Genomic DNA, 28000 nt, shown 5'->3' with positions numbered 1-28000 from the left:
ATGGGGATCGAGGGCTCCCTGCGTCTCTCCCGGGCTCTGCGGCTGTTCTTTGCCAGGTTGGATATAACGGTGGCTGGGTGTGCACCGGAGGAGTGGGGTGGGGGTGGGGGGTGGGGGGGGGAGATTTTTTTTAAGGGGGGGTAGAGGCAGGGAGGGGATGGCACAAGGCGCGACACTGTTGCGTTTGCATGCGTTTTTCTCCTTGGACAGAAGGGGTGGGCAAAAGAGGGGGGGGGGGGGGGGGGGCGTCCGACTTATTTCAAAAGATAATTTGCCCCCCCACCCCCCTCCCACTCTGACTCCCACCCTCCTCCTCCTCCTCCTCCCGACACACCACCGCCTCCCTAAAGGATAATCCTGCTCATTTCGGGATGTGTGCAGCGCCAAGTGATCAGATGTGACCGGGGCGGCGGTGGGTGCTGCTGCCGCCGCCGCTGCAGCCGGACGGACGGACGACGGACGGACGGTGAACTTAAAACTTCGCTGGCAAGATGCGATCCGCTCACAGGATCGGCCAGACATGCAAGCCAGACAGTCGGTGCGTTTCTTATTTATTTATTTTATTTTATTTTTTTTATTTTACGCGACGTCCACGCGTGGCCACGGGGATGCTGACACCTGCGAGGGGCATGCAGGTAAACAAGCGGCGGGCAGCATCACCTCACCGGGTATGTATGTATGCATTTATCCGCCAGACATGAGATGAAGTGCATCGCATTTCTCTTGTGACTGGAAGTGAATATATATTTATATAAAATTCTGAGCATAACAGGCGACATATAGGACTCTTCTCCACAGAATCCCTGCGATGGGAGCAGATTGGGATGATAGTGATGATGGTGTGTGTCAGAGGCTGGGTCTTTGCGGGCAAGGTGAGTCCTCAGTTCATTCAACTGGCCTACAAAGTCCCAGTTTCTGGCTCATGTGACCACCAGTTTAGTAAGAAAAAAAAGTCTCGCAGTGAATATAGAAAAATATATAAAAAAGAAAGCACAGGGAGTTATGTTTGCGTTTGTGCGTTTGTGCGTTTGTGCGTTTGTGCTACGGCCTCCACTTGGGGCCCCGGGAGCAAACTGGAACACGTGTGTGAAGGTATGTTAAACCATCCAGATAAAGAGTCCAGCCGCGCAGTTTTGAAACTGCGGTGCTTTTCAGCAGTTGCTATCAACAGGGATATTAAAATAGCAGAATGGGTCGCAGGGGGTGTTTCTGAGGCCGTCGAAAAAAAATCCCAAATCCAAAATAGTGACGGTTATTCGGCTCGCCGCGAAAACACTTAGATGATACCTCTCGCGCACGTCCTCTTAAGAATTAGAACAAGAACTTGAATAATCAACAACCGGAGGATTGGTAATCTATCTCCAGGCTGTGCAAACAGAAATTTCTTTCTGTAAAAGTGCAAATATTATTCAAACAGAGCAAATATTGTAGCAAGATATGAGAGCAGGAGAAATTCTTACGGTGGATGATACAGCACAGCTGTCCGTTGGGTATAAAAGAAAAGAAATAGTGAGCGTTGTTGCCCAATGATTGGCTAAAGATGTTGATTAGTCGAACTTTCCTCGTGACGGACAGAAGTGCTTCTCAGGGGTGCCACAAACAGTCAGGGCAGACGTCCCCTCTGTCCGATGAACTAGCAGGTTTTCCTGGAATGTTGACATTTTTCTAATTGCCCCTGCTCAATTTTTTGAGAAGCATTTTGCAAAGTCTACACCCCCCTCCCCGATTCTAAAACCAGATCTAAAAAATAAAAAAAATCCAAAATAATGATTGTTAGAGCCATCTTGAAATGACCAGACTTGTAGCAGCAGTGGGTATCCTGGTAAACAACTAAATGCCAACCCAAGCCCTTCTATTGAGGCTCAAATTCCACACCAACCGTTCCCCAAAGGGACAGCGGAGGTGGGATCCCTGAAGAAGAGGCGCAACAGTCTTATTATGCCTGAACAAGTGTATCAAGTGGAGAAGAAGTTGTTTTGGAAGCCTGTTTCTAAATCTGTCCTGACCCTTGCATGCCGTACATACCTCACTAATGAATTTAGCATCCTGACACTAGATGCTTTATGTAATTAATAGAGGGGATGGTCCTGGTGGCATCTCTGCGCTGCAACTGACACATAGGTAAGATATTTGCTGAAGTATGGGATTTTTTGATTTTAAAAAACGTGGGACCACGGTGATTATTAAATCAAACTGTCCCGTGAACTCCCCCTGGTTGTCGCAGCGGGCACTTAGACCAAAACATTTCTATTTGCTGAATCTATAAAAAGTTACGCTTTGACCCAAAGTTTGATTTTTTTCGCTCCCGGGCCACACATAAGCAACATCTGGCGGGTCCAACGCCAAATTGGCGGGGGTTTCATTTCTGCGGACAACTAAGCGCCGTTAATTAGCCTCATAGCATCTGTGAATCATTTTCAAACATTAATTAGCATGCAAATGATTACTGCAAAATATCTAAAACGGCAACGATAGAGCACGCGGAAATCTTTCTCGTGCACCTCGCGACATTTTCACGGATTCCCTCCAACGAAGCGCCCTAAAGCGCAATGACACTTCGCAGAAAACAGATGAAACCACTGCGCCAAAAGCTTTCCTTATATGCTACAGGAGAGTGCGAGCCAGTGTGAGTATGAGGGTTGAGGGCCTAGTAAGGGAGGCTCCATGGAATGAGCCTGGTTTGAATAAGCGTTGATGCTACGGGGAGTTCTGGGATAGTAACCAAGCGGACTGATTAAAGTTGTGATATTAAACAGCGCTAGCTGCTACCGCGTGCCAGGCCTCTCGCGGTGGCATTTCACATTGTTCGAAAGGCCTGGTCGGACTCATCTTGCCACTTGCTGCACAGTGTTGCTTACATCTTACGGCTGTCTCATATTCTCTCTCCTCACACCATTTGTTAGCGGGGTTGTAGACTTTAAATAGATTTTCCCTACATTTCCTCGCTTGTTTTCTGCCTCGGGTCACCGGGTTTGCTCGTATCTCAAACGGGTCGTAGCTGTCGGGGGGGGGGGTCGGGGGGGGATCCGCCTGGATCTTATGGAACACATAGGTAAAAGCGGTTTGTTTTCCTCCACGTAAACACTTTAAACGAACACACGGAGCAGTTATTTCCCGGAAAACGGTCGGTGAACTCATTGAACCCCTTAAAAAACAAAAAAAAAACTACTGCAAATCCTTGTAAAGCACTATTGTAAACACACAATTCAAAAATATTGGAAAGCATGTGTTAGCTGTCGGGAACTATACGGCGTAGCCCTGTTTAAAAGGTCAAAATTCACATCTCTACGGGTCGGCGCAGGCTTGTCGGGGGGCCGAACAGATATGAGACTTATACGCCGAATCGTACCCGAGGAGTCAGGAAGCGATGTAGTTTGATCTCAAAAGTTTGGAATGAGACAGAGAAAGGTTAAGCTAGGGAGGGAGGGAGAGAGAGAAAAGGCAGCAAGAAAAGTGAGGGACTTTTAGGGGCAGCTGTGTTTTATTAACCCAGTCATAATGCCCCTAAAAATCCTTATTGCTCTTGCAATGGTCAACAAATCTCCTGTTGCAGCACGTAGACAGTCGCTGATTTACACCAACAACGTCTTAGCTGCAGGAACACGGCGCTTTACAACATGTTTACGTGGGAGACAGGAGTTACATTCATGCAAACGTTAATGAATTTAAGGATGGCGGCTCGCGGGACTCGCGGAAAGCGAATAGCGGCGGCGACAACAACGCCGATGTTTTGTCAAAACTTCTAACGTAACATGTTCGCCGACGTCCATTAGCTGGAGCGGAATCTATCAGGGAGCTGCGCACGCAGAAGGAAAAGCATCTCCCTGCTAACAATACCAATGTTTTTCTTTTGGCTGCCTTGAATTATGAATTATGCTGTCATTATATTTCTCGCCAAGTCTCCATAGTTTATCATGCAGATGGGGGGAAGACGACGCCCCGTGTCCTTCAGTGCTCGGACCGGAGTCAAAAGGACGAGCTTGAAAGCAGAGGCAGAAGTGACAGGCAGGTAGACTGACAAATGTTCTGGACGGCGAGCAACAGAGGCGGCACAAAACAAATTCAGGGAGTATTAAGATACGCAGCGCAGGCTGGCTGCCATACTGGGAGGCAGATGGGAGTATTAAGACAGGTAAATAATCTTGACAGACAGCAGACAAGCACGCTGACAGCCAGAGACAAAAACAAGACGGCAGCCGCGCAGAGACAGAACCGGGCCGACGAGAAAAGACAAGCGGGGGGAAACGGTGATGCAGACAGATAGAGGGGAACACATGGAAGCCAGCAGGTCGTGGATGACTGGGATCCAGGCTTGGGTGTGGTGGGCTGTCGTGGCTGGAGAGCAGGGCGGCGTGTAGCTCTCCATGTCGGTGAATGAGTCATCAGAGGGAGGCTATTCTGTTGAGTTTCCCCAGTGGGACGGACAATGTCGAAGTAAGAAAGGAAGAATCTTCTCGCCGAGGGAAAGAAGAGAGACAGACAAGGGGAGAGGGAGCGAGGGAAAGTGTGCACGATGACTCAGGGCCATGAACCACATGGCGATGAAGAGGGGAGGAAGGAATTACTCATTAGAGCATGTGGAATCTCATACGGCTATCACAGGACTGACAGTGTGTTTCCCCCACGGCCGCCGCTCAGCTGCCATCCAGCCACCGTTTCGCCCGCGGGCCGAACACCGATCAGGCTCACTTCTTAGCGTGAAGGACCCGAGGATCGGTGCGAGCTGGGGGTCAAATTCTCGCAGGGAGGGTTTTGAATTGCTTCACTGAAGTTAGGTCACCTTTCATTCGGGACACCGCGGGGCATCACATGTGATTAATTGAACATTACTGGGTTTCCTTCATTAAAGGCAATTTAAGTTCTGCTATGATAACTTATTTTTTTTCCCTCCTTATGTGCCCCCTTTACTCAGCTTACTATTACTTGTGTGTATTTAAACACCACATTATCTCTAAAAGCCCTCTGAATTTTCGCCGAGGCTATAATAGCCAACCCCCGTTAAGCCCGGTCCACTTTATTTATTAGGGTTTTGCACGCTTCCTGGAAAATCCTAACATCTTAAACACATTTGACCACGGAAAATGAGAGACATCGATCATATCTCAGAGAGCAAAGTTTTGCCATGAATGCTATTAATAAACCTATTTCAGTGACAGCCGCATTTGGACTACTTTGATAAAGGTTGTTTCTCACTGAAAAGGAATCAAGTTCATTTGACAAGACACATTTCCTTGTTTTTCACATTATAACTATTAATCAATACTTTTAATTGCTCACTTTATTGATACACGGAGAATTTGATACGGCACTCCGTTTGGAGTGTAAGTGGTAGCTGCTTAAGACTGACCTCTTTGCCACATCAATATTTTTTTTCCCCTATCTGACACTGTAGTGCCATTTGTAGAAAATGGCTTCTGATGCTGTGTATACCGCAGCTTCTTGGGACGTCTTGAGTAAGGGTCTTTTAAAGATAAATATAATTTAGAGTAAAGTTGAGTTTTGGTTTATAGGTCAGTTGCCAGTCTCTCAGCACTGCCCCAAACATTTAACCGGGAGGATCCCAAGAACTGAAGTGTCTCTGCTAACGTACATAATATAAACAGTGTGACATTTTGAGGTCCAACATTCTCAGTTTCTCTCGGGAGCTCAGGTTACAAAACAGCTCTTTCATGGTTGTGAAAATCAATCTTTACAGTGACAGTTGTAATTCTGGTTGGGGAAAAAAAAAACTTGTATTGAGGACAAAGAAAGAAGAGAGGCAAGTGAAGGGGTTAACTGCAAAACAATGACTATGGCTTCTCATTATCTGCTCAGCACCCAGTTGCTGAACCTGTCCTTATACTGTATATACGAGCTGACAAATCAGAAGGCGATGGTCATGAAGGGTAAATACCACGTGCGTCATTATGAACACACCTCGGCCATCTCCGTTAAGCCTTCTTCCTTGAACTTCTATCATATGCATCACAAATTCAATTGTGTGTGCAACATGGTGGCGTGACTCAACAGGTGAAAGGGACACACCCAAGAGCCTAGTTGAACCCCCCCCTTCCCTTCGCTTACCAGTGGCAGTGCTGTTCCTAGAGCTCTGTTTAACAGGGGTTGCCATTACCATTGGGTGTTGGCTGTCAGCGCTCCAACACCAGAGGAACCACTCAAATCCAGAGCAAATACTGCAGACAAAAGCGAGAGGGCAGGAAAAACTGGAGCAAACCTTCCCTGTGAGGATCCCTCCAGCCAGCCTTCGACAAAATGAGAAGAAAGAACGAACCCCCTGACCTGCTTGAAACCGAAGTGACTAGAGTAAAATGTAAAATCGAAAAAGCTATCTACAATGGAGCGTTCCCCTTAAAAATACCTTAACATACACTGGGTTTAGCTTTCACGATCCTCTCCCAGGAAGTTTAAACGTTGCTAGTTGTGCACGTGATCCAGAAATGGCATAATTAAATGCGTGGCGCCAAACAAACAGTTGTCGGGTGTTACCGAATAGTCACACCCAGGAACATTCAGGTGGATAATGGTCAAAGTGGTAGATCGGCTAATACTGGACTTTTGGGGCTGATGTTTGGAAAAAGAAAAAGTTCCTGTAACATTGTCCTGGCTGATATTCCTTTATATATTAAATAATAGTGCACAGATGCTTCCAGGAAAATGTACTTTTATTTTAGCAAGTGTCAGCAAGTCAGGTATTTATTGGTTTATTTATGGATTTTTTTTCCCAATACAATTGAAAAGCGCTATCTCTTATGTTTGACAGTATATAATTAACCGATTGAACATCTTTGTTTACAGACACGCTCACGAGTGTCATACGCAACAGGTTTTCATTTTCGGTTCTCATCAGCATGACTCATGCGTGCAAGGTCAGCACTGGCTGATTCAGTTAGCTGACCCTGAAATACAGGTGGATCTAGAATTAAAGACTTGAATGTTGAATGTACGACAATGCATCATATGATATTTAATGTTTTGCGAGGTTAGCGTGACGGGTGACATTCGTTTCTTTATCAAAACATCAAGGTTAAAATCGCAACTTACAGTAAATAGATGTTCGTCTATTTATAACCACCCTCGAATGGTCCCCTTGAAGGTTTTGCTTCTGCTTGCGAACCTTCAGTGACTTCCTGCAGTCGTGGTGACACACTGGGATATAAAGTATAAAATAAAGACGTCACTCCACCTATTGCACGCTTTTTGTTGACTGAATCGTCTTTCTTTATATCTCCCGTAACGGCGGTAGTCAGTACCTGCTTTACGGCAAAACTTTTTTCTACTCAGTGTACTTATGGCTTTTGGATCGCCGCCACTCTTGTCAGTGTAACTTAAGTGAGCAATCAAAATCAAGAAAGGGGTTGGGCTTGGACTATCAGCAGTGTAAACAATGCCGGAGGGGAGGCCAATCATGGCTGTCTTGCTTGTTTATGTTCAAACATCAAAAGCCAGCTGCTGCCAATGCCGATGGAGCGATTTCTATCATTTTAGTTGACCTTTCAGAAGTGAAAAATAGACTTGATATTCAGAACAAAGAGGAAGTTTAAGAAACCAAATTGTGTAACCTCGGCTTGGTGGCAGCTGCTTTGCAGAGATTCTCGCGGCAGCTTTTAGCCAAGCTGTACCGCAAAGAAATTACCATCACTGATGGAAGACGGCGAAGTAAATTAGAAGTTTGTAATTAGTCACCGAGTACCAACTACAGAATTTACACGGAATTTAATGAGACCGATACAACTTTTGGAGGGAATCATTTCACCGATTCCTTTTAGAATGATCGGGCGATGATGTGCACAATTAGAAGTAATAAGCCCGTGCCTGGCAGTGCAGCGAGCGGTGCTGCGAGGACCGAAGGGTTAAAATAAACACCTGACCAAACTCTCGAGCTGCAGCTCTTAGACCGAGGGAGTGTTTGGTATTGAAATGAGCTCTTCGGATTCTCGGGGTCAGATATGTGATCACGGGCCTATAAGAGATGTGCGAGTGCCGTAAGTCTGGAATTGAAGTTTTCTCCTCAATATGTTTTTGTGACAGGGAAGAGCGCACCATATGTGTATTTGCTATTGTGTGAAACTGTTTGCTATAGTACGAGGACATACGCGGCACTCAAAAGCTCAAATTTGCTCCGGTACCTGACTTTCACCTCAGCCTCGATATTTTGAGAAGTCATGTCTCACGTTCCCTCTGCCAACCGTCTACCGAGACACGCTGGTTTCCAGTTGTTTTCTGGCTATTTGGGGTCAACGATGCATGTTGGCGGATCTCATCCACGGTGTCTCTTTGCATTGCAAAATCTGCTGGAGGGCTGAACTCGGCTCAGCAGTTGTGCGCGATGTGTTGCGCAACAATGAGCTCCACAAGGCAATTGGCAGATGTCATGCTATTGTGTAGTTTGAGTTGAATACGAGCGCTTGTGTGAGTGTGTAAAAAGGGGTGAGGGAAAAGTGGGTGTTTTATTTGGCAGAAATATAATTTGCCAAAGAGGCTGTTTCAGTGCCAAAATGCACCAAACCTGCAGCGGTGAGTGTTTTATCTGTCCAACCTCCTCACGGTCATGAAGGAAAGGTGGCCATTTTATTCCCCACACACAGCTTGATGTGTGAGCTAAGAGGGCTAATGTTGAACTGTGGTGGGCCCGTACTTATTTTAGTATGCAGTAAAAATAAAATGATACTACAGCGGAGGCAGGATGACATTTCTCTGTATAACATTCGCAGTTAACAAGCGTATTTGAGCACATTTTAATCAGTCTTTTCATCCGCTAGTTACCTGGAGTCTTGTTGTCTGACCCGAGCCAACATCCACCAGTCCAGACGGCCGCCATGCCAAGTTTGGCTCTGAGGATATTAGAAAACGAGAAAACCCATCTTCCCCAAAAACCTCCTTCCATTACAGAAACAAGGTTTTCCGGTTCTATCGAAACTGTCAATGGAAGTTATTCAGGCCAGTTGGAAAACTTCGCTCGCCTCTTTTTCGGTCTTTATGTTGGCAAAACGATCAGACATGGACACAGTATGATCCTTCCATGGTTGGTTTTCAGAAACAAGAGCGATTGTGTGTGCGCCTGTGTTTTTGTAGCCTTAAAATTTCTTGGTGTTATATGCAAATATTTTGATGTGCAGAGCACATTTGCAGCTGACAGTTCCATGGAATGTAAGCGACTGCATTGCTTTTCTAACCTTTGCAAATGAGATGGATAAAAATACATGGCTTGTGTGCCTGCGTATGCGTGTAACATCACAAGTGTTGAATGAAAAGCTGTTTCACCATTGGCATCGGGGACATGCGAGTCACAATGTGAGAACCGGGCCTAAGGCAACTTAAAGTAGTGTGGCAATGTGCCTTCTCGGAAGTTCCGTGCCATTCCCTGGGCGAAAGAGCAGCAGCGCAGGGAATTCCTAGCTTGAAAACAAATAATCCTTGCAAAAATTTTGAACGTTCTTCGATCTGCGTCCCAAAAATTCACATGTGCATTCGTGATACTTATGTAAGATTGACGGGGATCTTTCAAGTCATTCGCTCAGAGCTGGACACCAAAAAAATTCTCAAAATTTGGGCAGATGACAAGATGAGGAGTTTTAAAATGCTACTCTTTTACCCTCACTATGTAAGGTGAGGATACTTGCCACGTTTTACTCAAAAATAATCAAAAAGACATAAAAGAGATAGGTGTGAGACTCTGTTGACTGAAAGGATAAACAGTCGTTTGAAGCCTACTGGCGCTTTTGCTTAGACTGTAATACCATGTTTTTTTCTCATGATTCTGAAATATTGATATGAAAAAAAAAACACCTGTATCAGAGTGATCCTGTGTTCTTTCATCTCACCCAGATTAAGCAAAGTTTCAAAACGGTGAACTTAATCGCCAGATAGCCTCTGGATGTATCAAACTCCGGGAGGATAAAGATGTCCGGTCTCTACCGAGGACGCTGCAATACACAAAAGCAAGAAGGTTCCTAATCTTCCTGCAGAGCCTTAGTAACAGCGAGTTACATCATACATCAACTTTTTATTAAGGAAAATGTTCAGAATAGATCACTCTTTTTTTTCCCAAGGCTGGATGGGGTGGTGTAGGTGGGTGGGTGGGGGTAGAGGGTGATGGAGTTTAGAGCAAGTACAGCTCAACTTTTCAAATTTCCATCAGTCCCATTTTGCTGTCTTTCGGTCATCGGCATCCAAATTAACATCCCACGGAGCAAACAAGTTGTGTATCTGTGAGGCTATTACAGCCAAAAAAACAAAAACAAAACAAAAAAAACAACCAACACTTCTCTATTGGTCAATGTCAAATGTTTGAAAAAGGACACGTTTATGCAGCATGTACCAGTTCTTCCCAGAATAATCAACATAATTTTGACAATTTCAAGTCTTTCTTGCATTCTCTATTTTTTCTTAGTTCTTATGTTTTGTAAAAAAGTAGGTTGAAGAGTGATTCAGACTCTCACCCCAAGTTATACAATTTAAAGTCAACGCTACAAGCACTAGTCCACATCACGAAAACCTGAGCATTCTCGTGTGGAAATATATTGAAAACCTCAGCATTTGCCTTTTAAAGCAGCACCCGGGTCCTAGTTGCGTATCAATTTCATCAACAACTTGCAACCTGATACGTAAAACTTAGCCCCAGTGTGATAATAACCGCTTGATTTATGGAGCATGTTATGTGTGTGCTTCTTACAGATTTTCATGATTATACTAAAATCTCTAAGGTTAATTGCAGGACAAATCACATTCTTTATCCAGCATGTCACAAGAAACCGTTTTTTTTTTTTCCTGAGGTCATCATGTCCCAAATATGGCAAATAAAGTATTAAATGTGTTATGCACAAAACAACTATAACCGTAGTTGTAGAATTCACAAAATATTTTCCGATCTGGTCCACACAATACTCTGTAAATTCTCCAAGAAAAGACAACACTAATAAATTGTACTACTAGCACTTATTGCAAAAATCAGCACACAATAAAGTTTGTGTGGAGGGGAGTTAGAAATGTAATGAAACATTTCAAATCTTGTAAAAATATCTTTCCATCTGTTGGTTTCGATTGTGGGCCTGCTGTCAGCTTGTCTATTTCTAACTGATGGCTGCCAGAAGACAGACCGAGAAAGGGAGTTGAGAGTTGTGATATTGCCTCGGGGGAGGAGTATCACCAATGAGGCCAGGTTTCAAGACGGTTTTGGAAAAGGAATAACCTTCTTTCCTGTATGTTAGAATAGAAAATAGATTATTGTCCCACCAAAGTTGGACATATAAATGGTGATCTTCAGCTCATTAAGACTGTCCAGTGACTCGAATGTTCCCTTAATGTCCCTCAGATGGATAATTCATTGCCCCGAAAAGAAAGGTTGGACAATGTATCATTATTTATTATTGTCTGTGCTTCTCCTATTGTAACACTGAGTTTTTTTGGGGGGAAAAAAAACTTTCTACGATGTAATTTCATTGCTTTCAAAATCACCTTGAATAAATAGGATGAAGGTCAACTTGAAATGAACAAAATTATATTTCAGAAATTGGTTAAAAATATCCAAAATACAAATTCAAATTAACAAAGAAATGTAAATAGCACCGTAATAAATATAAAACTATTATATAAATGTACATAATAAAATTACATTGTTAAAACCTGATCTGACTTAAAATCAATAAAATGACTGGGAAATTATTTGATAATTTGAATACATTTTCTTTACATTTCTAATCAATTATTTCATATTTGCAGCTCAGTTTATGCGAGAGGCCTCTGGATTCTTCTCTGAACACATTTCCATTTATTTTGTTTTGCACCTAGCAGGTCATTTTTCCTACAGAAGCGGACCTCATAGAACATATTGAAAAATTCCCTTCATTAACTTTTTCCTCGTTTCAGGGTTAAATATACTGATTCCTTACTGAAACAGAAGTACTTTTTGCAAAATATGGGCCGCAGTTGCAGTATCCCATTCTTGTACATACTGTATATATATTATTGGAAGTCAAAGGTTCGTTACGGAAGTTGACTGCAAATCTAAAAGCGAAAAACTGTTTCATTGAGATAGTTTTGCATTGCAAGGATCCTTTCGGGGTACATTTTGACAATATGTCAGAGCACTGCTGGAGATACTAATATCTCGAGAGTCATTTTAGGAGTCATTTCAATCTCAACCTGATCCACTCTTGGTCTCTCAGGCTGGTAGGGGGGCCTGGTTGGAACCATGACAGCTGAATTGAATTTTAATCTCTTGCTGATAACCACTTGAGCTGCGCTTGTTCTCTCTGCAATCTGCTTGCTTCACGCTTTGACGGATGTGTCATGTTTTAGTTTTTCTGATAATGCAGTTGACCGTGAGGGGAAAACGGGGAGCTCGGTACGGGGTAAAGAGGCAATGGCATTGAAATAAAAATAAAATAAAATCTGGTGCTCCAGAGGAAAGCGCATTTTGTAAAATTAACATAAAATAACTTTCAGTGAAATGACTTTTAAAGAGACTATGAAACACCTGAAACGTTTTTGAAATTTTCTTCTCAAATGACATTTTTGGCTGGAAGATGTATCAATATATTGAATTAAGTCCAAATGTAATACCCTGTCATGCACTTTGAAATGTGTTACATTAAAAATTTGTAATAAAACACTTCACAACTAGAACTAGATCAATTTCAGATAAAAATGTGGACATATCAAATAAATGTCACAAGTGAAATCATGGTCTTTAACTGCACATTTTGTGCTCACAACACATACGATTGTATCAGCACAAATTATTTCTTACCTCACCTGCTATATTTTAAAAGCTACAAAAAAAGCAGACTTACGAGCAAACTTGATGAGTCTGAGACAAATAGAAAAGACAAAAGATAAATCTTGCTGTAGTCACGAAATGCCGCTCGCTATCTGGTCAAAAATAAAATTGCGTCACAAAGAGGCGAAGAGTTGTGGAGAAACTCGAAAGTGACATTTACTGTTGTGCCATCGGACTAGTTTTCAAGATCCATTGCCAAATGTTGAAATTGTACCTTCTGAATTCGACCACTAGTCAAACAGATTACCAGTAAACCACAGCTTGCCAGGAGCCTTTAATTAGTCCATATTCATAACAGTTACTTCTTGTCAATGATATGCACCGGTTGGTAAATGGGAGGATTAAAGGGAGAAGTAAGGGATGGCCCCTTACTTTCAGATTTACAGTTCCAGGGTCAACAGTGGAAGCGGAGCCGGAGCAGAGTGGTGCAGAGCTCTCCTCCCCAGTTTACCCCCCCACCCATTTCTTACTCGCTTGCCCGATATGGGTCATGTTGCATTTACGTGCACATGCAGGTGAAGATTTCTCTCGGTGAGCACACAGGGTGTAAAGATATGCTGAAGTAAAAGTTGTAGACAGTCAAACAGTAATGTATTTATAGCCAAAAGTCACACACTTGAACTGTTCCTTTTTTTTTTTACAAAAAAAAAGCAAACATAAAAAACACACCATTTTACTGTTTCTGTCATAAAATTGAACAAATATGACCCCTTGTTACCTCCCACCTTTGATCCTTTTACGTATGTTATCTGTGTGTGTGTGTATGTGTGTGTGTGTTATATACTCTGGGCCATATGTAATCATTTACAGCATTTCGTCTGAGGTTGGTTTTGTCTGCATGGTGTAGTTTCTAAGCATTGACTGCCGCTAATGTCTGGTGTGCTTCTACCAAAAAAAACAATTGCTCCCTATATCAAATAATCTAAAAAAGAAACGTTCATTTTATGTGCCTCGATGAGAGTGCCCATGTTTACGTGTGTGTGAGGGCACTACCCACCTTTTACCCCATTTGAAACAATCCACAACCCAAGTCCAAGCCGGAGGCAGGATGTTTTTCATGAAGCGGGGAGCTTTATTTAGGCTGAGGCATTCTAAATATCTGTCATCTAACTTATCCATATTAACTAACAGCAAGGGAGATATTTGTTTGTGTGTGTGTGTGTGTGTGTGTGTGAGTGTGTGTCTACATTCATTCAGAGTGACGGTGTAAAAATTCCAGAAACGTACACTGTCGTTTCATAAAAAGACTAAATATGATGTCGCAGAGAGAAAGACACACACTTTGTTAAAAGAACACACGCTGTTACAACAGGCTAATGTGGCATCTCCCTTTGATACAGTTCTATTATGAATGATTAAAATTAGACGATAGAAATCCCATCCACCTCGCCAAACACTCTAAATCCTGATATTTTTTCAACTTCTAAAGGAATTGGCTTAGTTTTATCTCCTGCTTGGCCGTAAAATAGCCAAACAGGGGCATGCAAAGCAAAAGACAAACGCCAACAACCGCTGCCAACAGCTTCTGCTTGCACGCACTGTTCTCTTTCTGGTGCATGAAGAGGGTTTTTTTTTGCCAGCATTTTGGAACACTTTCTTTTTTCTTTCAATTTTTCTCCTCTTTGGATGCCAGAGGTGTCGTCCATCTTTGACGACTACATGCACTGCGTGATTTTTTTCGAAACCCCCTGAAAGAAATTCATGACACGCCGACCCCAAAACTTGTCATTTCAATGTTGCATTAAACAGATGTGCGCAGGCACGTCAATTGGCAGGACGACGCTGAGAAGGGAGGTGGTCGTCATGCATCCAAACAAGTGGAAAAGAAAGGAAGACCACACGGCGGCCAGGTCAGATCAAGTTGTCAGACAGCATTTAAAATCTGGGTCAGAGTCCGTGACCTCTCTCTCTCATTCTTTCCTACAAGTGACATTTCTTCTCAAAGTCACTCTAATACCCTTTCTTTGTCCATTCGACCTCTGCGGTGCTTATAACTTCATCAATCTGCCACTATTAAGTCACCCCTTTTGTCTTCTTTCCTTCTTCCTCCTCTAATGCCAGGATATTGAGTGCTTTAAGGCAGAGTGTCTCTCTCAGGCTTTCTTGTCTTTGGGTTATATATAAAAAAAAAAATCTCATGAGTTTTTTTTTCTGTGTTCAGTGATGCTTGGCTTCAGATCAATTAAAAAAAATGTTATTACCAAATTTAAAAAGAGTTACCACTTGTTTAGAGCAAATAGGTTTTCTAAAAATGCTTGTATTATTGCATTATTGACAACAAACAATTTTTTTTCTTATTGGTCCCGTTGTATTCACGGGAAAGTGACCAAATATGGAGCGGGCCAAGTCACGGCCATATGATTCTTCTGGATGTTTAGTAACGGCCACATGAATATTACGGGTGTTAGAATAAGACCATTCAGTTTGACATTATAATACTTGAGAAAAACAGGGAAAAAAGGCTGTGCTGTTGCCACAGTTCTTACAGGTTTAAAACATTTTCACAGACTCTTCTTTCAAATATACTACACAAAATCGAAATTTCATATCCTATCACTTTAGAGGCCGGCCAAGGTTGTGTTTAGCCTAGTTTGGCCAAAAAAAGATTAAACGTATCTGAGAAGAACGAACCAATCTATGATGAAAAATGACACCGTCCAACAGCACCGAAGTGGTCTGAAATCACACGTTCTTTCAATTTTGAAAAATAAGATATTTTTTCTTTCAAAATCATGGAATTGTACAACAACATTGGAGCTAAATTGTGCATCTTTGCAAAGGGTATGGAATTAATAGAAGAGTTGGCTTTAGAATTGATTGAATTGGGAGCATTAGGGTTTAAACTGGCATTTAGAAATTCAGCCAATGATGTAAATGGTATGAGTTTCAAAGCCACACACACAGGCAGGCAGGCAGGCAGGCACACACGCACACACACACACACACACACAAACACACACACACTCACGCACACAAACACACACGGCACGCACGCACACTTGTGCCATTATAATCTCATTTGACAAAAACTAAACACTCCGCTCACTTAAATTCAAATAGACCCAACAACCATTTGGCTTAATAATTATGAAAATAATGTTGGCATCATAAAATGATGATTGCTTCCTGTTAGACGGGTTTGCTGACAGGGATATTTGGTGTAAAAACTTCACTTTTCATTTTTCGTCCAAATTTCCATTTCCGAGCATTTTCAGTTTTGTTTTTTTTTTTTTTTTAATCTGAAGTGCAGTGAAATAGTTGTTTGCTATCACTAGATGACTGAGTAAGAATTATATTAGTCACTATTTATTACATTACTTTCCTTGGCGCGTTAATGACAAATTAACGCAACAAAACAATTTCATCCTCAAATATGACCCAATGCCAATTTGAGGATTAGGTAAGCGTTTTCAAGTGTTTCTTTTCTTCTTCTTACATTTTTTGACTGCTACCATGAGGAGCCCGGACACTGCCCCTGCTTCATGGTGTACAGTCAGTGCTCCCAGCTTTTGTCAGTAAGTAGCTTAAATGTAAATTGCCAATTAATCCACCATCCTTACTCTTTATAACATTTGTAAAGTGTGTCAGTTCAAAATTCAACTGCATTTGTCGCTGCTAGACTTGTTTCCCCATGCTTTATACTAAGGTTGGGTAACGTCTTCTGTACAACACATACACATGCGTCCCTAAATTTTCATCTCTCGGTGAAATACAAGTATTCACTAATCTGCCTTTGAGCAACTGTGACTGTTAATGAACCGCCGAGTCAAGGCAAGTCTTTCAGACTGTCTGCATATATTTCTAGGAAATGAAATGTATGCCTGTTATGAAACTTTGTGTGAAATATTTAATTTAAGATTCTCTGAGGCGGACTTGGCAGACCCGCGGCAACTTCAGCAGCGCTTGTGCTACCATTCATCTCGGGACAAATGGCTTGACAAATCAATTGGCATAAATATCCCTGTTTCTCCTCAGCCCAGTGGCTGAGAGTAGCTGAGTAGCTTTTTGTTGAGCTAACATGGCTGCCAACAATAAGACCTGATAGCATTGTCCTGTTTTTTTTATGCTGGAGGTCCTCTGGTTAGGATTTCTTTTGAATGCCTCTAGTGGAGACGGAGACAGCGGACGCAACCACCAGCGGAGTTGAACTGAGCTGCAAAGCTGCTTTAAAACCCTGCTGGGACCTGCCAGAACCACAGCTCTCTCTGCCAGGGGCCTCGGCTGGCACTTAGAGTGAGTTACAACCGCACTCCTGACAGACAGGCTAATTCAGAAACACACATGGAGATAGAGTATGCACGTAGAAAAGACGAGCTTGCGCACCCAAGAATAGTCTTTGCGCTTCTATAAAATATTTCCCATTTAGCAAGTGATAACAACACACGTACTTGTGCTCGCAACGATTTGGGCACCGTGAACATATGGAGGGCTGCATGCGTAACTGCTTATGTCCCCAAATTTGCGACACAAATTAGCATTACTGTGGCCTTAACACAGACATTACAAACATTTGTGCCAAGCTTGAGAACATGTGAGCATGCTTATAGACAGTAGCTATGAGGGTCATTTTAAGGTCAACGTCCAACAGCTGCCGGATCAGCTGGATTGATCTGTCTGGGTAAACATATGGGGGGTAATGAGTATGTTTGTAACTCAGCACTAAGCAGAAGGGGTTTGAGTGACTGATGGAGAGAAACAGCCGACAATCGGGATCGTAGAAATCTTGAATTGCAGATTGGTGCAATTTTAAAATAACCATGATTAATTTATTTCGGCATGTTAGTAATGCTTTTCAGAAGTGTGAGTGATGCATGGTAGAATCATGAACTGGCGTACTCCACGTGCCACTGTGGACGGTACAAGGTCATCACTCTCAGAGTATCCGTATTGAAATCAATTTACCTTTCTGGCTAAGAATGGCTAAGAAAAAAAAAAAAAGAAAAAACTAACATGCCATAGCCTCAGGCTCCCCCAAGTGCTCATTATCATTAAGTTGTCCTAACATTAACAAGCTCTCTGCTCAGTGTGTTTCATATATCCTGTGTCTTAATGCAAAACAAGTAGAACCAAATCACCTGCAAAGAGGAAATACAAACAGAATGAAAAGACTTCAAGTCCTGAATATATAGTTGGAACATCAAGGGTCTTCAAACACTTCCCTGTGGAACACCGAACGTTATGGCGGTGTGAATGGACATTAATTGTTCCCTATTGGCCAAGTGAGATCTTTGACCCCAAACAGTCTCGAAAAGTCACTTGTGCGACTGGTTGTGACAACTTCTCGGCTGGCTTGGTCTAAGACTCGGCTGAGTTACATAGTCCAAACATTGCCTAGATTAACACTGTATCCTGTTTTGACACCTCACTTCTGTACACGAATCTGAAAGTATTCTAAAACAGATCCAAAGATTTAAAGAACTATGTCAGTTCACAGAATGAAATTGAATATTCTAAAGAGCACTGTACATGATTAGTTGTATAACTATCAAAAGTTTAATCTTTTTTACAAGTTTCACCTAGGATCACTGACCCCTGTCTTCTTTAAATAACCAAATATATGATCTCTGAAACCTAATCAGTGGACACCGTTGGGAAGTAAAAGAAGTTCAACCGCACTACGAGGTCTGTGAAGTATTCGAAACACGTGTTCTTTCCAAATCTACTTAAATCAGTTGGCAGGATAGCCGCCTGCCATTTAGCCATCGACGGAAAAAAAGTTAACCGTATGAGTTCGTCTGAAACTCATTCCCGATCGTACACCAGCTTTTGGGACCAAATATCAATGAGGTCACATTTACAACCAAATGGCTGACTCAAAAATCTAGCATAATTTGGGCTCTTTTCAGAATGTACCCAGCTACATCCTGTCTGGGCAATGTAGGTAGTACATAAAGGATGAAAGGTATCTAGTGTGCCACCGCGCAATATGCGCACCGATAACTATTAAAATATTTAAAACACGGAATTGCAATGAAACAAATGCATTGTATTTAAAAGCGGAATTATTAATAACAGCTGAATGACTATTTTACTTGCAGACAACAAATATTAATGCAGCCCATCGTATTTACGAGGGCGATTGAGCCGGATTGTGGATATTTTTGCGGGGGATGGAGAATAAATCATTTGCATGAGGAAATGACCTCAGCGTTTCTCCCGGTGCAAAAACTTTGCAGCTCCGATGATCTGTTGAACTGATTACTTAATCAAAAATTTTAATAAAGGCGAATAAACTGAGTGGAGGTTTTATGAAGTGTATAGTTGAAATATCTAAATATCTAAAATACAAGTGAGCTGGAAATATAAAAATCAGCTTGTCCACTCTGATCGTACCTCATAAAAAAGCAGTAGCCGACTAGATCGCTCTTCATGTTGGTTTAATGAATGTGAAAGTGCGGTGACTTAACTTGCAGGATATAATTGTCGTTCTTTCACAAGCTGAAGCTGAGCTGTAGTGGGCTGACGTACAAGGTTTGGCTGAAGACACGTAGAGTATCTTAAAGCAGTAATACGTTGTATGTGTATGTCCGAGTGACTATAGGGCCCGTTGCTACATTAATCCCAGGAATGTCGATGTGGTCCAGAACTTAATAGAACAAGGCGTGGGTGTCGGCCAAGAGTCCCCAAGAGCAGAGTAAAAGTCTTAATGTACTAAAAAGCCTTGACCCTCCACACCCACTCACAGGGACTGAGCATCTCTCTCACAAGTCAGCACATACTTTCATACTTCAAATGAGCTGCGCAGATACTCGGACACAAATGAAAAACACAAGACAAGGCAAGACAAGAAAAGGATGTGAAGTTAAACAACAAACAGACAATTTCTCAGATTAAGATGAGCACAAAATGTACCCGGCCAGTGACATTGATGCCTCCTCTCACGCAAAACACATAATACACAACCGAACACATCCTTGTTGTCTTGTGTTGCTTATCATGCAATGAGGAGCACATGACTTAAATCGGGTGTGGTGCATGACCTCTTATCGGACAAAAGCGTCCCACAGAGAGAGCTGGTGGGGGAGACGTTGCCTCTCCTCCTGTAATGTCTGTCGGCAGTCATGAGGTCTCCATCCCGTTCGCCACGCCGTGTCTCGTGGTTCAAAGACCATAAAATGTTTGGGCAAAAAAAATCCCCCGCTTCTAAAACATCCAGCCATGGCAGCGTGTTGTCAATAAATCAGCTGCTTTGCCTGAGGAGAGTGGCATTAACTGGGTGGAGGAAGTATTTAAGGCTTCTTTTTAAGGCAAGAATGGAGCCTTTGAATTTTTTTGTCACATCCTATAAATGTACCGCTCGGAGGGTCTACTTTCTCTCAGTTAGAATAGTTAGTATTTTGAGCATTTATCCGGGTTTCTCTAAATGCCTCTGGAGTCAATTAGGGCTGAATGCAAATATCACTGATAGATGCATCCTGTCTTATCTCCGACTCCACATTAGGAACTTTGTTAACTTTATGTTCATGTATATGTTGCATTCTTCTAAATGTTAGAGAAATCCCGTATGATATTTTTTAGAATATTGTAAATTCATTGCGCATTTGTCTGTAATACAAAAATGTAACACATTGAGTAATTACGTCCTTTACTAATAAATAACATCCTCTTTTGGATTTCTGATGAGGTATTTCAATCATACATATCAAAGTATTTGACATACAGTTGAATAGATGTTTATACTTTTTTCTACAACTATTTATGTTTTCAGGCACCTCATGACAGTCACTTCATCAAGTGGCCTCCAACATCTTTGCTGTATATTTTGCATTATTATTCTAATCGACAGTAAAAATAAATAGAAAAATAAAAATCTTATCTGTCCCGAATAGATTGGAAATGTGTGGTGATTTCTAGTCAGTTGGCACGGAAGGCTGCAAATTAACACACTTGTAACCTAATGACCCGGGTAAATGTGTTACTTTTCAAAGTATTGAGTTATCTGTAATCCATTTCTGTTTGGACTAAGAACCCCAGCGCTGATGTTTTCACTTAAAACCCCTGTAACGCTTTTGGAGCTTTATGCTAATACCTTGAACACCTTGTAATTCTATGTTTTGTCATAAGTTTCATGGGCAGGTAGTTAAAATGCTTCTACATGTGTTAAAATGGCCAATAAAGCAAAGTGCTCCACAAGGTAAGTACAAAGGATCAGTGGAAAGGAACCTAGCAAGAAGGAAAGGGGAGCAGACAAGGGTTATTAAAGTTTACATCCTCACAGAATGTTCCCTCTTTGATTTGGTTGATAGCCAGAACGGGGTGGCAAAGGGTAACCAAAGGGGTGAAATCGAACAAGGCATAAATATGTGATATATATTTGTGTGTGTGTGTGCGCGTGAAAGGGTCGAACCGTCCCGTCACAAGGTATCATCACTCAGAGGCAATGCCCCGAGGCAACTGGAGAGTGTCCAACCAGGGCACTTCAAATGAGAGTAGCGTTCACAAACTCAAGGTTACTGGGTTCATCTCCCGTCAAGATATGATAGGGGCTCATTGTGTTGCATGGTGCAGATGGTTGCATGGAAATAAAGTGAAAAAGCTTTGAATCTCTGGCCTGTGCGGGACCATAACTAATTGTAGACTGAATCAATAAACCAAAGGTTGCATTGAGGGACGCGTGGGCAGATGTGGAAACGGATGGCTTGACTGATGACTGTCTTTTTGATTGATCGCTGACTTGGAGAATGCATGATTTCATATTTATCGACCGTTATAATAGAACAGAAATGTAATTAAGTCTTGGATGTGAACGTTTTTAATTTCATTAATAAAGAGTCCCTTCAAAATATCTTTCACTGTGTGGTTGTCTGTGGAAAAAAAATGCTGTTAACGTGTGACTTGATGTTTTTTTAAGGTTAAAAAATATATTTAAGAATTTAACAAAACAACTGATAGACCTCAAATGGCGATCCCATAATCCTTGCTAGTATTCCGCTGTTACAGTTGCAACATATAGCAGTTATAACGCCAGTAGGAGTAAGACAAAGCAGATTAGCATGGGTTATGCCTAAAAAAAAAGTAATTTTCGAACAATTAGATTAGTTATTGTTTTTTAAAAAACTTATAGCAGTAGGTAAAGAGATCTTTGGGGCCATTTTAAGGATTATTCAGTTGGAAGAAAGAGGAAAATTCATTGACTGATGCATTAACAAGATGCTATTCAGGTTTTGAAATGACACAATTGATTAATATAGAGCGGGGTAACAGTCTCACTATTATTATTATCATTTTCTTTTAGAAAAAGTCATAGTAGCCGGTTTTGTTTTAACTGTGTGGCATGATCAGAAGACAGTGGGGACTGGTAAAATAAAACATTTTTTTTTAGAAATGGTGAGAGTAAAAGTTACTATTAATTTCAAATAACTACGTGAAGAAGGAATCAAGGAAATAAAGAACGGAACATGTATAATTTTCCGCAAATGAGCTGTGACAGCAATGAAGAACTGTTCCTTTGTTACAGTGAAAACGTGCGCAGTCATTTTTTTGTCCAGTTGTCAAGGGTTTTTGGTCCAGAATCCTTATTAGAAGGTTTGATCATAGTGAGTTGCGCAACAAAATGCATCTACGCAGGCGCTGAAAAGTCAATAATTCCACCACAGTGATTTAACATTTTAGAATTTCTTGCTGTCATATTTAAGTTTTAGTTCTAACTCAGGTGGAGAGCTAATGCACATCTGCATTTGTTGAAAATTATAGGTGGAAAAAACTCATGGACTGTCTCTAGATTCACACGTAAACAAATCTGAGGCAAACAGGAAAGAAAAACAAAACAGTTTCAACTGTTAAAATGCTGTAAAATGAATGATCACGATCGTATTCCCTGTGCAAAGCAACACTTAAAGGGGCAGTCTCTGTATTTGAGTGCGGTGAAACATTTTGAAATGAACCAAAGAAGTCTAAACCCGTCTGTCCAATCATCAACCTTCAGAAATATTGTGTTTTCTCTGTGAAAGCAGAATGTTCTTAAACAGCACCCCAACCTTTGCATCTGTTTTCAGTGCCTTATCTGGTGTGTGTGTTGATATCACTGTTAGTCATGTCTGAAGAATCTCTTGCGAGTGTGTGATTTTTGGTTCTTGAGGCGGTTTGGCAAAACCACAAATTCCTTCAAGTCCCCACTCCAAATTATTATTTGCGCTAAATAAAGTTCTCCTGCTTGGAAATGTCACAAAAAGCCGGGCTTGGATAAATATAGAGGAACAATGGACACGAATGGGATCTCGGGGGTTCGACAGGCAGAAGAAAACCCACTTACTTCCTGATTTTGAAGAAGTTCTGCAGTGATTGGGGGTTCTGCATTTCAACTGATAAATGCGCATAAAATATTAATGTTCCTGCCACAACTGTTTCCATAGAGATTTATTTAAAGAAAGTGGGTGAAAACTTAAGAAAGAAGTTCTCTTTATCTAATTAAAAATATGTTCCGGCCAACTGCATCTTCTCCTAGCCCATGCATGACAGGGCCTGGAGCTGCACCCCGAGGCAAAACCGCAACACCTATGAGCTCGGCAGAGGAGGCCAAAGTAATCCACCCCCGAAAACTGCATCGGGATGACCGCTTACACAGTCCAAAGGGAACTGTCGAGGATCTGCAAGCATGCAGACACACCTTATCTGTTCTACGTTTCAGCGAGTTACTAAAAGGAACACACACGCACTTGCGTATAAAACAAGAGGCCGGTTTAATTCACTTCCACCTTCCGACTGCGAGTGCAACTTCTCCTACTCAATATTCACCCTCCAAATCCCCGCCACTCGACTGTTAACAATAACTAAATGTGGCAAAAGACAAAAATGCCTGTTACTTGTGTGTTTACCATATGTAAGTACACACAGCTGTTAGCGTCCGAACAATGCTGGCAGCTCCACACCTCCAGCACAAGGGACACATTAGGCGAATTAGTAGGAAGAAATGGCCCTCTCACTCCACAGACCAGTTCCCAGTCTTTGTGTGTGTGTGTGTGTGTGTGTGTGTGTGAGCATGTGTCCACATCCTTCATGTAGGATGTAACTTTTAATTTTTTTTTTTCTTTCATAACAATTCCGTTATCATTACAGAGCGGATACAATTCTTTTCTGATTTTTTTTTTTCCAACTGAAAATGTTTCATTATTCTCTTCAGGTAAATTTTAGTGTTCTGGTTTTGATTATTTTTCTTCAGAAAATTTGGTTACTAAAGATAAATGAGATTTTAGGAAATGAGTGTGTCATCTGACTAAGCTGACTCATCCTTTACCAGCACGTATTTCCTTATTTGCAATAGTAAAGTCGTGTGGAGGCAGACAATGTTTCATACGAGTGCAAAAACTGAGATGGCCCAATCACAGTGAGGAAAACCTTTCTGCTCAACCTGTTGTTCGGGGCTGGTTCCCACACAGCCCGAGAGTTTAATTCACTTTGAGTTGTTTCTGTTCAAAGAGACAGGGGTTTTACCTGAGGTTAAACGAATAAATTACGCAAAAAACATTAATGAAATCTGGTGCGGAGCGGCTTTCGAACATGCACAGACCGAGGTTATGGAAACCAAGACGGAGATTTCTATGTGCAGTATGTGTTTTAACTGTCAACGCAAGATGCTGATAATGTTTCTAAGTGACAGGCTGAGCTGACAACGGGCCAGCGGACGTCTGCATTTTGCAAGAGTAGGAAATCTCCTGTTTCAACAGCAGTCTCTTTGGCATACAGTGACACACGACCTTAAAAAAAACACTTGGCCACAGTTTTTCACACTTACGGACGAGGGGATACACTCCATTTTTCTCAATTCACCCAGCTGCCACCCACTCTTTGCAATCATTTCTTTTTTCCAATGGCCATCACGAGTAGCAGACGGTTTTGCCATCCCTCTCCAAAAATAGCCATCCATTAGCACAGTCAGGTCAGATGGTTTTGAAACATCCATAGCCAACGGTGCAGATTGGGTGAGGGGGAGTAGAGGGGCATGAGAGGATGACTTCCTCTTGGAGAGCCCCGAAAGGGTCATCACGGTTGCTCTCAAGTACAGGTTTCTTTTACGTTTAGGGTGACAATGAGAGCTGGGCAACAAAAGTGCGGTGTTGAGGCACAACTGGTGGTGAATGCGTATTTCTACAGAAAGCAAAAGGGTGCCAGGATTCCATTTTTTTACATTTTCCTTTATCAGTGGCGAATAATCAAGTGTTAATGTACTTGTCCTTGCAGGATTATCCACCATGAATCACATCTCATGATTGGACGAGGCTATAATGCCTCCTCAGTGAGCAAGAAATTTGTCGAAAATTTAAAAAGAAACCCCAGGGAAATAGTTAACCCTTAAGTGAAAGCTATTTATCTACTTAGCTCCACGCCGAGAGAAGATCTAGTGATATTGTCGTCCACATGGCATCGGAAATTTCAAAGGAAAACAGTTTTGCAGCTTCCTCTCAAACAACCGAGAGGAACCGTGAAAGCCCCATTCAAATGTGTTAAAACAACTTAAGACGTTTTGGCAGAATAACACGGTGCAAATCATATCTATCACATCTATTTCACATGTTGGCACTTTTATAGGCTTGGATTATGTGATACAAGCGGTACAGAGGAATTCAAACCCCCCCTCTGTATTTTTATTACATTCAAATCTGTGGTCACTCTTGCTTTCAGTTATTGAGAAGGAAGCAGTGGAGCTGTTTTCCTGTGAAACTGCTGGATTGTTTTGTGGACCAAAACACTTCTCACGCCATGGGGCTGGGCAGATAATGACTGATTTTTTTCTTTTGGTTAAACTACTTTCTTTTGGAGGGGGTGGGGTGGGGGCGGGGGAGTACCCGAAATAAAACCTATCTGCTCCGACACAAAAGCGGTTCCCGAGGAACTCGGCTGTATTCTGTCTTTTTTTTTTTCACAGTTATCAAAACCATGATGAAAAGACAAGTTACAATTTGCTGACAAATTTATGGGCAGTCGTGAACGGTCAAATGTACCATCTGTATTAACTAGTGCTTCATCAAATGGACTTTTAAGTCACGCCAGCATGCATGATATGTAGGACAGTCGGCTAAAGCTTTAAATGATCTGGCCCAACACGAACCATGGGATTGATCTTGCTCTCTATGCATCTCGTTGGCTGGCAGTTGGCTTATTGATTCATCAGAGAAGCAGGCTGAAGCTTGACACAGCAACGAACAGGCAGTCTCCTAATAACTTAACCACATCAAGTCTTTCTCCTCTGTGACTTCACCCTCCATCTCTCCCTTCAGGCACCAACCGTGGCTAGAACACTGTGAGTCACGTTGGAACAAAAAGCCCCATTCAAAACACACACACACACACACACACACACACACACACACACACACACACACACACACACACACACACAAACTCCTGATCAACTTGCCAGCCTGCCTTGTAATAAAAACTCCCTCTCTTCTTGCCCCCCCCAACCCCCACCCAATCTCTAGGCAGAACCAGATCGCCATGGCTGCAAAGAGACCGGATTAAGCCAATCCAGTTGCAGAGCAAGGATCAAGTCACCATGTTGGTGCAGGTCCCAGAAACCACCAGGAGCAAAACCACCACACCATACAGCCTGCTCCTGAAGTATGAGGCTCTGTGTGTGTGTGTTGAGGAGGTGGGGGGCGTGGAGGGAAGCAAAAGGGAAAAAGAGGGGAAGAGAGGGAGAAGAAAGCAGGATTACCAGATAAAAACCATATGAAGAAACCAAATCTATTTTGAAGTAATATGACTTCCTTCCTCAGACAAGGCCTCAGTTGATTTTTCATCCCACATGACACATCATCCCAATCCCTAACTGGCCTTTTCACAGGAAGCTCTGGGCAACAGTGTTTTTATTCATTTAAGAAGGCTTATTTTTACTAGTCCCAAAGTCACTTTAGGACTACTTTACCAGTATTTGTATTTGTACCCAAACTGTGTGCATCCCACTGGAAATGACAAATTACTGAGTTGTTTGAATGCGTTTTTTTTATTAAATCCTAGAGACCTAATACAAAAGCAACACCACAAAATGAATCAAAACATTGACAAACAAAACATATAAGCACCAATTGTACTCTTCACCGACGGCTAAAAAAATCATCTTCTAAAAAAAAGTGATTGGCAGGCTCTTGGACTCAAGATTTATATAAATATACCACAGGAAAGGGCCTTTTCATTATATTTAGATCACTAATAATACTACTACAACAACTTGTAATTATTGTAGAAATTAAGAAATCAATAATGTGTGCATTAAAAAAGTGTGACATTTAATATCTAAATGATTTAATGGTCCCACATTCATGGAATCTGTGCAGGTTCAGTTCAGCCTGCCAATATACAATTCAGCTGGATATCAGTTCATAGCTTGCAGGCTTTGGTTGTGTTTACTTGAATTTATCAGCACTGTCTTCTACCGTAACATTTCTACCGCTTGCTTAAGGAATTGTGTCAGTTCTCACACTCAGGTTCTGGGTTCTAGTCACAGGCTGTATAGACCATGATAAATAAATGTAATTAATAGAACACTTTCCTGTGCCCTCTCCCTTCCTTTGGTAAATGCATTGCTTAAACCAAGTCCCATTCAAAGTACAAAAAAAAAATAAAAATGGAAAAGCTACCTACAAACATAACTGCTCTCTCCTGTCGTGTATCAAGTTTTCTGCAAGAAAGAGAGTCGATTATGCAGCACCTTTGCTTTGATATTGTGTTAAAGATGAGGACCCTGGGGGCAGGACTCATCCCTGGGATATTTGTGAGATACTTGCAATTATTTAAGAACCCCAATGCAGTAAGTGTGGCATCACTGCAGGTGGTACTCAATAAAACAAGAACAAAACATACACACAGACAAGAAGAAGTCAAAGTTTGAGTACCCCAAACATCCTATTCTTCCAAAGACATTAGAAATTTAAATGTGACTCAGAGTTATCTCCGATATTTCACTCTTCTCAGCGAGCTGGAGCAGTACAGCCAAATATGTATTTACATTGGCTCAGCAAGTATGTCTACATAGCCTGAAAGTCATGTTCTAAGTTAAAAAGATTTTCAAGCGAAAAGCATGCATGTACAATTCACTTTTACCCCTTTGTGTTTCTTGCCTGCAGCAACCAAACTTCTACTGTTCTCCAAAATAAAATATTTATTTCAAATTCAGTCGGAAAAATGTTGGTTTAGCGGTGAAGTCTGGAGTGCAAAATGTACTGTACATGCTAGGGCTGTGTTTTTTTTTAATGCAATAAAGTCCAGATGGTCAGTGAAAAAAGG

General features: G+C 41.8%; 2 long non-coding RNA genes across 3 annotated transcripts; both read left to right on the top strand.

The window, feature by feature from the left end:
* Positions 1–3: 3 nt before the first annotated feature.
* Positions 4–27998, top strand: LOC147228828 (uncharacterized). Of its 2 annotated transcripts, XR_015106958.1 has the most exons (4): positions 4–56; positions 382–668; positions 2077–2121; positions 26197–27998. It is a non-coding gene; the product is annotated as an uncharacterized LOC147228828 (long non-coding RNA). The 2 variants fall into 2 exon arrangements; XR_015106957.1 differs by lacking the exon at positions 4–56 and having other exon boundaries at positions 331–668.
* Positions 16239–21544, top strand: LOC147228829 (uncharacterized). Its single transcript, XR_015106960.1, has 3 exons — positions 16239–16293; positions 16886–17011; positions 20487–21544. It is a non-coding gene; the product is annotated as an uncharacterized LOC147228829 (long non-coding RNA).
* Positions 27999–28000: the final 2 nt, after the last annotated feature.

This window comes from Fistularia commersonii, chromosome 12, assembly GCF_037954325.1.
Source record: "Fistularia commersonii isolate RoL2024-O1a breed Wild chromosome 12, RoL_Fcom_v1.0, whole genome shotgun sequence".
Classification (NCBI taxonomy): domain Eukaryota; kingdom Metazoa; phylum Chordata; class Actinopteri; order Syngnathiformes; family Fistulariidae; genus Fistularia; species Fistularia commersonii.
Note: the sequence above shows the minus strand (reverse complement) of the source record. Positions and strands in the feature narration are given on the sequence as shown.